Here is a 13,791-nt window from a genome sequence, read left to right on the forward strand (position 1 = left end):
ATATTTTTTAAATGTTAATCATTAAGATGAATAAAATATATCAACACATACAGAAAATAACGTTGTCAGCAGTGTCACCTCAGACTATGAATAAACACTCTATATGAATGTGTGGAAACAGAGAGCTTTTATTTTCAATTTTTCTTTTGCATGAGCTAAAATACCTGAAGGAAGATTAGAGCAAAAATGGCAATGACAGATGCTCAACATAATGTAGCGTCATTTGTGGCATCAAAGCCCTATATGTAAATCTCCCTTTGTTTCAGAGCAGTAAACATCTATAAAGCTTTCTTTACTTGCCACTCCTTCGTTGAGCAATAACTTTTCACAGTGCCTGGCTGGGTTGGACCTTGGGGATACATAGGCTGCAATGCATCTCTGTTCTGTGCACGTACTCAAACAATGGCGAGACAGTTGTCTTAGCAGATGAATAATGGTATGATGTGATCACTGCAAACAGGACTGTGTGCAAGAACACAGAGGAATCGGTGACCACATGTCTGCAGATAATTTGTAACATATCATGCCTGCCCTCCTGTACTTGCCCACTCTAGCCTCTTCCAAACATCTATATCCACAACCTCCAACACCTGGAGCTTCCCCTCTCACCTTGAACATGGCTGATTGAATCCTATCTAGTCCAATGATAACCAAACCACAAACTGACCACTGATTGTTCAACCTGTGTAACCTGGCTCAACATGATAAGCTGGGTAAATCAGAGTCACCTGTGAATTTGAATGAAGGAAAACAGGAACCATTTGCTAGTTAGTGAGGGAGCTGAAACAGAAAGGTAATGAGGCACCTGGGGGATGGAGCAGCCACAAAGTGACATCCTATGGCCAACGCTTCAGCGAAGTAAGGTTACGAGCAAGCCAGTTAGAAACCAGACAGAAAGAAATATGGCCTCTGTCCCTGAGTGGCGTAAAGGGCAGAACGCATGGCCCTGTTCTCTGAAGATCTTAGAAGTCAAGGACTGCCCACCAGCTGCTCTCTCCATGGGTCCCAGCCCTACCCATCTTCTGTTCCTGAATTTCTATGCCATTTGCAATGCCCTATGCATCGGATGACAATAAGACCCCTGTACATGAGTTAACTTGATTGCTTTCTTTTATCATTAAACAGCAAACCTAGTAAACTATAATAACCAAGAGGAAAAAGGTGCTTTTTATTCTGCAAGAGTGATGTACCATAGCTGTGGAGACCATTTGTTCAGATGTAGAAAACACCTTCTTTTCTGAATTTCCAAGGAACGCTGAGGCAACAGGGAGATCTCTACAACAGAAGTGAAGACACTTGTGTCCTAGCAAAGGTTCTGCCACTGAACAGTTGTGTAATCTTAGAAGAAATACTTCCTCCTCTAGGACTAAGTTTCTCCTTCTATAAAATAGGAGGTGGGCAATAGTCTAGTAGGGGTCTTCCACGTCTACCGTGAGGCTGTGCTGTGCTGAGACAGGGCAGCCTTCTCTGGATGGAGGTTTCATCTCATTTAGAAGGTCCGAATCTCAGCTGGCAGGACTGTTCCATGCACAACTCCAAGAGGCCCCTCTTATATTGGATATAATGGGAACAGTATCCTCTGGCTAGGCAATGCAGAGCCTGCTAAGGTGACAGGTCTTGAATCCCAGAATTAGGAAGCAGGACTTCACCTGATGGACAATGGGAATCCATTAAGGACTCTGGTCAGGAGCTTGATGGAGTGTAAGTGGTCAGAGGTATGCAGAAGAAACTGACGTGAAAAATGGCAGTTCTGATAAAATGGTCGAGAGCACAGGCTCAGGAGTCAGCTGGGGTTAGAGGGTTAGAGCTCAAGCGTTACTACTCACTAGGTATAAGACTCTACCTCTGTGAAGCTCCACGCTGCAGTGTTGAAAATGTGAAAAATACTAGGACCAGCCTTAAAGAAAGAATGCTAAAATAAAATGAGATCATGCACGGAAAGAACGTTGTTTAGTACTTGACATAGCCTGGCACACAGTGAGTGATCAAGAGGATAAATTAGGAGTTTTATTCCTTCAACAAGAATACATAAATATGTACTATCAGTCCTGGGTACACTGATATAAGATACAATATAAACCCACAACATGCAATACAACATGCAATAAGGTGCAAGCCTTACAAAGAGCTCCATGAGGCTGTCCATTAAGAGGAGATAAACAAAATAACTTATAACAGGGATTGCTAAATGCAATGATACAAATATATGAGGGACAAGATAAAGTAGATCAGTGTTGTCCAATAGAAATATGTCACATGTATAATTTTTTTTTTTTTCAGTGAGGAAGATCAGCCCTGAGCTAACATCCATGCCAATCCTCCTCTTTTAGCTGAGGAAGACTGGCCCTGGGCTAACATCCATGCCCATCTTCCTCTACTTTATATGGTATGCTGCCACAGCATGGCCTGACAAGTGGTGCGTTGGTGTGCGACTGGGATCTGAATCCCGGCCGCCAGCAACTGAGCACGCGCACTTAACTGCTATGCCATGGAGCCAGCCTCTTACATGTATAATTTTAAATTTTCTAGATGCCACATTTTTAAAAAGTTTAAAAAATGGGTGACATTATTTTTAATAATATATTTTATTTAAACCAGTATGCCCCAAATTGTATCATTTCAATACGTAATCAATATATGAATTATTGACATATTTTGCTTTTTTTTTGGCCTAAGTCTTCAAAACCCGGACATCTTAAACTTATGGCATATCTCAGTTTGGACTTGCCACATTTCAAGAGCTCAATAGCCATATGTGGCTAGTGGCTACCATCTAGGGCGGCACAGAAGTAGAGGATTCTAGAGTATCTTGCGAGAAGAGGGCGTGTACTCAAGGAAGACTGCCTGGAGTCATTGCAAGAGTTCAGGTGAGAGGCAATATGGCTCTGACCTAGAAACACAAGCCTCAGGTGGAGGAAAAGCGGCTGTTCTAGAAATCATGCAGATGCAGAGGGCCTTGGGAACTGGACAGTCTGAGAAAGACAGAGGATGAGATTGCAGACAGAGGAGAGTGAGAAGATGGGAGAGCTGCTCCTGGCCTCAACAGGAGAAGGGGCTCGTCTGGGAATAGAGAGCGTGAGTCTGGTTTTACACACGTCAAGCTTGTGAAGCCAACGGACTTATGCTCAAGTGGAACATTCAGAGTAGACTTAGGTTCCCAAATTCTTCCAAGAGTAGGTATTATCAATGTTACCATTTCTGTTTCAAGTTTGGATATTTTGTTGCATTATTCAATACTAGAATCTCAGAACTGGATGAAACCCTAGCTTAGCCCTTCCATTGTTAGTCCTTCAAAAGACAAATGGGAAAACAGATACAGAGATGATAAATAACTCACGCAAAATAAAAGACAAAGTGAACAAAACCTAAACTCCTCATTCTATAGAGGAAAAACGAAGGGGGAGGCTTGACAGTGGTCCTCCCTTTCAAACTATTTCTATGGAAACAGCCAGTCCAGGTCCTATAAGGGAAAAGACATCCATAAATAACAGTCCAGGAGCTCTCTAAAGACTGTCAGCGGAGAACTAGAAGAGGAAAACAATCTGCATATTCTCGCTGGAATCTGACATCCTGCAGAGAACCATTTTCCACAAAGTCTGTTTTGTTTTTTAAAGTATAAACAATAAGAGGAGGAATTATCCCAAGGTGGCCTTAATAACTGACAAGGGTATGATGCAGTTTTTTTGAAATAATTACTAAATCGAGTGGAGAGAGGGCCTCAAATCACCACTGCCGAGAGCCTTTAGATTTCTGAGACGTCCAGGCTGTGTGACCCCAATCCACTGCGGTCCACGTACATCCGTCCAGCTTAATCAGCCACCGAACAGGAGTGAGGAATGCAGAAAGTCAAGCTGCTTCCAATTATCGGAAGCTTGCTTTTTATCAGAGTGTGGGTGGGCTGTTCTGGAGGTCTCTTTCTAATGTACCTCCCCGCAAACCACGCTCTCATGCTAAGAGTAGACTAAACTCTGCCACATTTTTAAATGGCTTTTTTTGTATGTCTACCTATACTACAGAGGATTTTCCCCCCTTATTTTTAGAAAGCAGACACCAACAATAGCCTCATAATGATCTCATTGTGGTTTCAAATAATCCAATCTTTGAAGCCCAATTCTTTCTTTTCAAATGTATTAACGTCATTTATCAAAAGTAATGGCATTTTTTAAAAAAGTTAAGCATAAAGGAAAAGTAATGGGATACAGCAAACTAGCCAAGTGCCTTGTACGCGTGCAGAGCATTTTCTGAAGCATTTGCCGAGCACTCTCAGACAGGCAAGACTTTCAAAGGCAACGTTAAGTATCTTTTGTGGCTCTCAGATAATATAGTTCACTTAATTAGATTTTTCATAATCCCAGGTTAATCCTATTGTGAATTACAGATGTGAGTTTTGACTTGCCTGGCAGAAACATCTCTTGCTACAAATGCATTTCTGGAAAAAAATATACCTTATTTATAATTCATTACCAGAATGATTACCTCAAAGAGACCTCATCTCCCTCCCCTTCCCCCAGGTAGAAGTGACCATTTCCACTCCTTTGGATCACATTGTCCTTTTAAACAATTAATAAGGACACTTTTAACAGTCTTTGCCCCTGATTTTGTCTTCCTCTTCCCCAGGATATATGAGGTTCCTTAATATTTGGGAATATAGCTAACTCCACAATGAATTCCTTGTCACTGGGTACAACGATATATACAGCTGACTCGGCCTCTATCCCTCATGGAGCTTAAAATTTAGACCAATATCTCTAGAACTTGACTGCAAATTAGAATTAACTGGAGAGCCTTAAAAATCCCATTGCTTAGGATTTATCCCAAACCAACTAAAATCAATGAAAACCAGGAATCATTACTTTTTAAGTTTCTAGTGGTCCAATGTACATTCAAGGTTGAGAACCACCAGACTCGAGTTACACTATCCAATGTGGTAGCAACCTAGACATGTGTGACTTTTTAAATTTAAATTATTTAAAATTAAATAAAATGGAAAATTTACTTCCTCAATGTGCTAGTCCCATTTCAAGTGCTCAAAGGTCATTTCAATCATGGAAGAAAGTTATATTAGTCAGTGTTGGTCTCAGGCACTAAAACATCTTCATCTGAGGAATAAAACGTCTGTTCAATGAAGAGGGACAAAGAATCTGTAGCTAGATCCAATAAAATGCTTCTTTGAAAAGTAGTTCAGCTGCATTAAAAAAAATAAAGAAAGGGAAAAAGAAACCACTCTTGAGATCTTGATACCAAACAGACTTGCTGTCTCAGGCTAGCAGCAGGTTAGTAAATTCCTGCTTCAGTGCCCATAATCTCCAGGTTTAGGGTGGAGGCCCCGGCTCAGGAAACTGTGGGACCACTGACAACTGACAACTCACTTCACCTCTCTGAATCTATTTTCTCTTATGAAAAAAGAGGACGAATGATGCCTGACCTCCCTGGCTCCCAAGTTAATTCGAGGGTCGAATGAGATAATGGATCGGGAACCTCTTCGTAAAAGCATAATGTCGGCTGCCCAGGTGAGGAGAAGGATGATGAAATGCTGACAGCAGTCGCAACTTACATTTCTTTGGGTAATTTTAAAAGCTTTGGCTTTTAACCTTTAGTAGTGTGAGTTGTAGATAAATGTAAATGACCTGGTATTATGACAGAAAGGAAACGGGATTTCATTCCTTTCTCTGATAGGGATATAAAATCTGCCAGATGCTGCAAATGGGCTCCTTTCGTGTACATGGGCATCTTTTTTGTTTGCCACCAGACCTAAAGGGATTCGGTAGTGGTGACTTGTGAGCTGACCTCCACTCTAGCTACTTGGCTAAGGGATGGTGTGTGTGTTGAGGAGAAGGGGGGATGGCTGATTCCAACAAGAAAAGCTGTGAAAATATATTAGGGCCCCAGGCTCACTAGAGATACAGGCCAGAAGTCCCTCTGCAGAGACCATGGGTCTTTCAATTTTCCTTGATATGGCATGAGAATGGAGCAATCGTGTGGAGTGTAGACAAAGCCAGGTACCTGTCACATGAGATGGCATGGGTGCTTCTGACCAGACGAGTTCCAGGAGGCCATCTTGGCAAACTTCTTTCCATTTGCTGTTGAAAACAGGATTGAATCTCCTTTGCAGTGTGGGTATTGAAGTGACCAGTGGTGTGAGCAATGGCTGGGTAACACTTGCTCTTCCTGTCAGAGAATAATCCTGGGCCTCACCTTAATGCCGCCAGATGAAACACTGATGTGTGGGACTTGCCTCTACCACCACATAATTCCTCCTTCCATGAGCGACACACCTAATCTTTTTGACAGTGATCAGCTCGTGAGACCTCACAGAGCTATCTCACGTGGGGCTGCTTCCTTTTGTTAGAAGCTATTTATTGTCTGCCTGCCTTCCTACAGTTCTGTGCTCCACTTGCATTTTATTACACCTTCTTTAGAGGCTGAGGCGGTGAAGGATGTAGAGCAAAATGTTGTTCTCACGTGGAAAATGTTATGGAGGAGAGGTTTGAAAAGCATGATGCATTCACTCAAGGACTATTTGGAAGAGCTGAGGAGGCTGGAGAACATCTGGGGAAGGATCGGGGCAATTCCTCCAAGGAAATATTGAAGGAACTGGCGATGTCTGATTTGAAGCATGCAAGACCCTTGGGTAAAATACTCACTTTCTATAAATTCCAGTAACCTATGAGTTTCTTGATGGTAAAGAATGTTTCACTAAATTCATAGTATTGAATTATTGCAGAAATCCTAATCTCCACAAATATCTCTTAAGTGGTTGCTATGTGGAATAAGATCTAGCTGAGTTCTGAGCCCTCCTAGAAGGAAAAACTGAGACCTTCAGAGAAGAATTACAGGGAAGTTCAACGTCAAAGGTGGAAGGCAAGAGCTGCCAAATGTGCTGTCTGTGGCTTCAAATCCCATTTCCAGTGCTAACCAGCTATGTGAACTCAACTGAATGCTCTGAATGTGAAGTGCCCCAGGCCATCGTTTCCTTATCAGGACAATGGAGGCAATAATAGAAAATCCTGAAGATGCTGGAGGGAAAGGTTATAAAGAATGTGTGAAAAACACATAGCACAGTGCCTGACACATAGTAGGCACTCAGGTATGCCCCCTTATGGACTGGGCTATATCAAGCAAAGGCTTAAACCTTAAGAGAGGTCAAGATATACTCAAGATGGCATAGCCACTTCACAAAGGAGATAAGACCTATGTCTGGAAGAAGATGGATAGAATTTTGAAAGGTAGAAATGGAAGGATGGCACTGTAGCCTCCTCCTCATCCCCACTATGAAGCCATGCTCCGCACAGCACTAGTTTATGCTGTGTTTCCCAGGAGAAGCCCAGCTGGACTGCTGAGGGCTCTGAGGTTCCACCTAGCCCTTGCCAGGTTTTTCTCCCTGGGGTCTACCCCTGCCTCTGGCATTTTTACCTACTGCGTGGGGTCCCATTTCTCTCTAGGTAGAGGAGACAGTAAATGATGCTGCCTCTTGTCTGTATCTACGCATGTCTGGTGGTGACTGTGGTCCTCCCGCAGATGGACACTCTTTAGACCAATCCAGAGCAAGAACTCTGGGATCTTAATAGTTTCTACTGCTTTAGAGTTGTTGTAGCTATACTAACCCCCTTTATCCTCCCCCCCCACACAGACACACACACATGTCCTGTCCATGCCTTACCTTCCTTCTCTTCCCCACTCTGCAGCTGAAATGTCCCAGGAGGCCCTATGGCTGAGTCTTTCAAGGTGCTGCTAAATCCTGCTTTACCCTGCAGAGAGTGAACTGAACCCTCAACTGCTACATAATTTAAATCCTTGTCCTCTGTCAGTATTTCACTAGCTTGCACATCCTCTTCAACAGATGCCCAGCCCTCAGCGCTTGGGTAACCATTACCGACTTCCTGCTGAGGAGGAAAGGGTTAAGTGTTACACACGATGTGTCCTGGCAACCAAGTTTCCACACAAAAGAGGGAACAACTTTTCAGACTGGATCCTAATTGAAAAGTGATGTTACTATAAAGTGAGCAGAGTATAGGTTTCTTGACATGAGGAGGGGATGGAGGCTTCACTTTGAGAAAACTCAGAGTGAAATACCAATGGTATCCAAATCAAAATCCAGAGAAGATGTTCCTGGGGTCATAAGAAAAAACAAGCAGACATTTTGTTGAACATATTTAAAAGAAGCAACAGCTCCTTCAGATAATTACAAGTCACAGATTTGGCGCTGAGATTAAAATTTGAGCAGATAAATGAGAAAAGATACATTTTTTTCCTGCAAAGGATAATAAAGACCTTAATACAAAGATGTGAATTTTTTTTTCCAATGAAGCCATCTTGGAACAAGAAAGTATGATAAAGAGGAGAATTTAGATTACAGCAGAATAGTGACAATTCTTTCACTTATAACTGGTTAAAGAATTTTAAATCAGTTCCTTAGTGAGCATGGAGAATTGAAAGTTTATATTGGAGACAACCAGACATCATGTATAATGGCTAAATGGATAGCTTCAGAGTAAATTTTGCCCTTATTCTCTTGCGTGTGTTGCTTTGGTTATCCTCAAAACAGTTCCTTTTGTTACTTTTTCAATGCCCGACACAACAAAAAACTACAGCATTTTTTAAGAGAGGATCTAGCCTCAATGGGAGCTCACCTGGCATTTACAGTCAGGCTTGTGGTGTGCTGAATAGACAGTACTATGTTGCAATTATCCTCAATGAAACTGTCTCAGTATGGCTCATTTCTCTTCAGTTGTGTCCCATGTTAAACCAACTCTTGCTTTGCTAAGTAAGATGGGGCAGGTTTCTAGGAACAGTCATCACAAACTTGCAAAAAGTACTTTGTGCTAGAGTAGAAAAATTTCCACTCCTAATCATATGATTTAGGAATGAATACTGGTTTGGAACTCAGAAAGCCTGCATAATATTTCAACCCTATCATGCCTCTGATATCAAGCCTATCAAATCATAATAGGCAAGTCATTAACTTGGGAACTCGGGGTGCTAGATTTAGCAAATAAAAATACAGGATACCTAATGAAATTTGAATTTCAGATAAACAACAATTGTTTTTAGTATGAGTATGTCCCATACAATTTTGGGGGACACACATACTTAAACAATTATTTGCTGTTTATCTGAAATTCAAATTTAACCGGAAGTCTTGTATTTTGTCTGACAAAGTGGAAACTCATCTGTAAAAATAAAGAACTAGACTAGGTAAGCCAATCTTCAAGCTTCAAGTTATTTTTATCCTAAATCTCAGAATCATTTTGTCTTTAAATATCTTTGCCTAGTCCCCACAGAAGCACATATTTGGGCAGAAGATATCACATTTGGGGAAACGTCCAAATTTTGCAAACTTTTAACATCAATGTAGCAGACATCAGAGAAAACCGAGGAAGAATCTTTGATTTCCCTGGAGAAGGAAGAGTCAGCCCTTGGATATTGATAGGTGACCTACAATGTAAAAGGCCTAAGGATGAAAGGATTATCTATAGTGCTAATTGATTGAGGAATTAGGAATAATGTTCTCTTTCATCGCTGAGTTGACTCTGGTTCTCAGAAAACAATTAATACCCAAGTGGTGGAGTCAGGATCATTTACATTAGGAGCATGCACCACACTGGATTAGTAGGCAATGTCCAAGGTTATTTCTGAACACAGGACTCATGGGTGTTTTTTTTCACACACATACACAAAAAAATAATGAAAATGCATTCACCAAACATGCCCTGAGCCTAAGCTGGGAACCGGTGTTGAGCTAAGCAGAGACAATAACACGAAGATGCTTTCATGGTCCTCAAACCACTGAGAGTCTCATGATAGTGGTGACAGGCTGGGAGGCAGCCCAGAAAATGGTAAATATGATGTAAAATGTGCTTTGATGGGGTCAGGGAGCTGAGAGAGCTCCAAGGAGACTCACAGAAACCAGGGTACAAGGATGTGGTTGGTGAGGGAAGACCCACTTGATAAACCTGAATTAAGTCTTGAAGTATATGAAAGAACCAGGTGTTCAAGGGTAGGAACAGCATTCCAGGCAGAGGGAACAGCAGAGGCAAACATTTAAGACATGAAATTAGATTCTGTGTGCAGGTAATGATAGAATTTGGGACTGTGAAAGCACAGGGACTGCTTGAGAAAGAGGAAACGTGCATGAAGCAGGAAAAGTAGGCAAGTGGTAGATCACACACACACAAATAATAAATAAGAATTATAATAACTTTTACTCTTTGGCTAGCGCAGGTGAAGAAAATGATTGGATTCGTAACTATAGTGCGGCACCCAAAGATGGGAAGTCAGTAGCAAGTCGCTTGACCATGCAGAGATAGCCAAATGTCCATAATTTTGGTGTCCCTCAGTCAAAATAAATGGATGTCTGCTTCAGTTACTCATTTTCCACCTGGATGCGTTATGCCCTTGGAACTTAGACGCAGCAGAGTGCCTAAGACTCAGATTTAGGATGAGTGTGTGACTGTAGGGGGGAAAAAATACAACAAAAACCAACCACCTCGGACCCAGCTTCCAGGGTTGGTGGGTTGGGGAGAGGGCAGAGAATAAAGGGACAGGGAAGTAATATTGTATTGCCTACTTTCAGGGTTAGACCTTGAGCTGGAAGTATGAATGACACTTACTTCTTACAGTCAGATGAGGTAGGGACAATTATTCCTACTTGACAAATGAAATGAGAGTTAGAGAACTTAAGTTCCCCAAGTTCTGACATCAGAAAAATGGTATAACCTAAATTTGACCCCAGCTACAGGAAATTAGCCTACATACACGTGCCAAGCGTTCTCTAAATCCATAGCAAAAACAGCTAAAGAAAAGTGGTTCATGATATAACAGAGGTGGTGCCTTTGCAAAGAAAGAAATTAATTTCATTCTGATTTCCCCTGATCCATACTGTATGTACCAAATCACAGTCATCTTTGCAAAATTAAGGGCGTTAGTTATCTTCCCATTCACTCAGAGTGGCATTATACTTGCATGCAGACATTCCTATCTAAGCTGAGGAATATCAAGTTTTTACAAAATCATTCATCAAGAGGTGAGACCTAACCCTGATTAGCGTTTCAATAAGAAGCCTAGGACTAAACAGAGAACAAGCACATGATCACAGTGGCAATTAGATGTCTTCTAGACAGCCACGCTTTTCCCCAGACCAATCGAGTTTGAGCAAATGAGAAATTTTTTTCCTTTCTCTTTTTTTCCCCCTGCTGTGAAATGAACTGCCTTAAATAACTGATGAGGTGACAGGAAGCCCGTATAAGAAAATGTTTGCCCATTAAGTGAAGCTTAATTAAACAGAGCACAGGCTAATCATTCTTCCATCTAATAAGTGGCACAACCTGGTTAAAATCACCCTACTTGCAGGGCTTGGTCTGGGAGGCCTATTATGATACCCCACCAGTACACTAGGAAAAAATACAAGTGGACTTTAAGAAATCACACGCCACTTTGCAAAGCAATGGATGAACTCGAGATCTGCATATGCAAATAAAGTTAATCAAATATTAATATTTGTCTCCAGTTAGTCTCTCTCTTTTTTTTTTTTTGTGAGGAAGACCAGCCCTGAGCTAACATCCAATGCCAATCCTCCTCTTTTTTGCTGAAGAAGACTGGCTCTGGGCTAACATCCATGCCCATCTTCCTCTACTTTATATGGGACGCCGCCACAGCATGGCTTAACAAGTGCTGTCTGGGTGCGCGTGCGGGATCCAAACTGGCAAACACCGGGCAGCCGGAGCACGCGCACTTAACTGCTTGCGCCACCGGGCCGGCCCCCAGTTATTCTCTCTTTAGATTTACTGAGAATAAAGAAGATATATTCACTTGTGCCCTAGATGAGCCATTTGGAATTACTGATAAAAGCTTTAGCTGTAGTACTGTGAGGGTCTAGTGATTGAAATTCTCTAAAAGTGCATCATCAATGCTCCATGACGATGGGGATCGTATGTGTTTTGTTCATCATCTTATCTCCAGTAGTGAGCATGATACTGAGCACATGGGAGGCATTCAATGAATATTTGTTGAAGGAGTGTGTGAGAAAAAGGCTTACACTGGACACATTCATGTCTAATGTGGTAATCCTAGAAATGAGCGTGGATGGTATTATGGCTTGAATCGTGCCTCCTAAAAAGATGTTGAAGTTCTAACTCCCAGTGTCTGTGAAGGAGACTTTGTTTGGAAATAGGGTCTTTGCAGAAGATCAAGTGAAGATGAAGTCATTAAGGTAGACTTTAGTCCAATATGACTGCTGTCCTTATTAAAAGGGGAAATTTGGACACAGGGGGACACATCTATAAGCCAAGGAACGCCTGAGGCTACCAGAAGTTAGGAGGAAGGCTTGGCACAGATTCTCCCTCACAGCCATCAGAAGAAGCCAACTCTGCCAACACCTTGATTTCGGACTTCCGGCCTGCAACTGTGAGAAAATAAATTTGTATGGTTTCAGCCACCCAGTTTGTGGTGGTTGTTACTATGGCAGCCCCAGGACACTAACGCAGATGGGGAATGGCAGAGCACAGACTGAGCTGGGCTGGAGAACAGCCCATTGTGATTTGTCAGTTCCTCCCTGTCCCCCTCCCCCCAGGACGTTTGCCCTTGTGAGGTAGTGGGTACTGCAGCAGCCCTGAGCCCTGGGTTCAAAGCCGACCTCCGCTCTTCCTCATCAGGTGGCCTCATCTGAAAAATGGGGTACAGCACATACAGTGTAGCACGTTTCTCCTCGGCTTGTTGTGAGGATTAAAAGAGATAATTCTTGTGGCGTGCTCGACACTGTGTGTGGCATGTAGTAAGTGCTTGATAAATACTACTGTTACTATCATCAGCATTAAAACCTCAGCCCCTAGAACTTCATGGCTTTGAGGTCGATTTTACATTTCTCTGGTCTGTCATTGAAGCAGGGTGGACATGGCTGTGTCTGGACATCTAAATGGAGTTGGCTGGTAACGGAGGATCCTTGGAGTCCAGGTAAGCCCTCAACATCAGAAGAGCATGGCCAGGAATTCAGGCTGTTCACACTGGCTTTAATAGGTGATCTTCCACTCCATTCCACCTCCCACCCCACTGCCCACACACAAGTGGTGTGGGAGGTGGAATTTAACAAGAGGCGGGGTTGAAATCTGCAAAGACCAGGCCCTGCTGAAAGTGACGTTGGAGGCCTGAAGGTCAGCAGGGCGAGTGAGGCACTGGGAGGTGGACTGCTGAGCTGGGGTGGCAGTGACCTCAGTGAGGCTGCTGGGAGCCCAGGTGATGGCATGGGCTCTAACCTTGATTAGCATTTCAATGAGGGGCCTAAGGGCAAGAGAGAACACCTGTCAATCAGAGGGGCAACAGGGCTGCAATCAAGAGGTGTCCACGTCCCCTGCACTAGGCAATGTGTCCAGGGCTTTGTGATGATTATCTTATTTACTCTTCACAGCAACTCAGTGAGGCAGGTATTACCATCTCTATTTTACAAACGAGGGAAGTGAGGTTCCAAAGACCTTTGGTAACTCAGGGCAAAGTCACAAAGCACATCAGTAGCTGGTATTCAAACCCAGTGGAACCACAGAGCTGTCACAGCTGACCATTATGCTCCATTGCCTGCTGGCATGGGCTGCATTGTCTCTGCTAGAAAGTCACTCTCGGTGGGCAGTTCCTCATATGTAAATCAGATTGAAGACTGTATTATCAAACCCATCTGCTGATAGTTTATAGCTACATACTTAAAAAGGCATAAATGCTTTTTGAATACCCTTAATTTTCTGCATTGTTTATGAAATGTCTGGAGTGGAGCAATCACAATAATAATTCATACGTTATAGCACTTTG

At 42.6% G+C, this 13,791-nt stretch overlaps 1 protein-coding gene across 2 annotated transcripts in view; it reads right to left on the reverse strand.

Moving 5' to 3' along the window:
• The window catches only part of CDH11 (cadherin 11), a 143,609-nt gene that overhangs the window by 51,387 nt on the left and 78,431 nt on the right, over positions 1-13,791 (reverse strand). The gene's annotated exons all lie outside the window — the stretch shown is intronic.

This window comes from Diceros bicornis, chromosome 32, assembly GCF_020826845.1.
Source record: "Diceros bicornis minor isolate mBicDic1 chromosome 32, mDicBic1.mat.cur, whole genome shotgun sequence".
Lineage (NCBI taxonomy): Eukaryota > Metazoa > Chordata > Mammalia > Perissodactyla > Rhinocerotidae > Diceros > Diceros bicornis.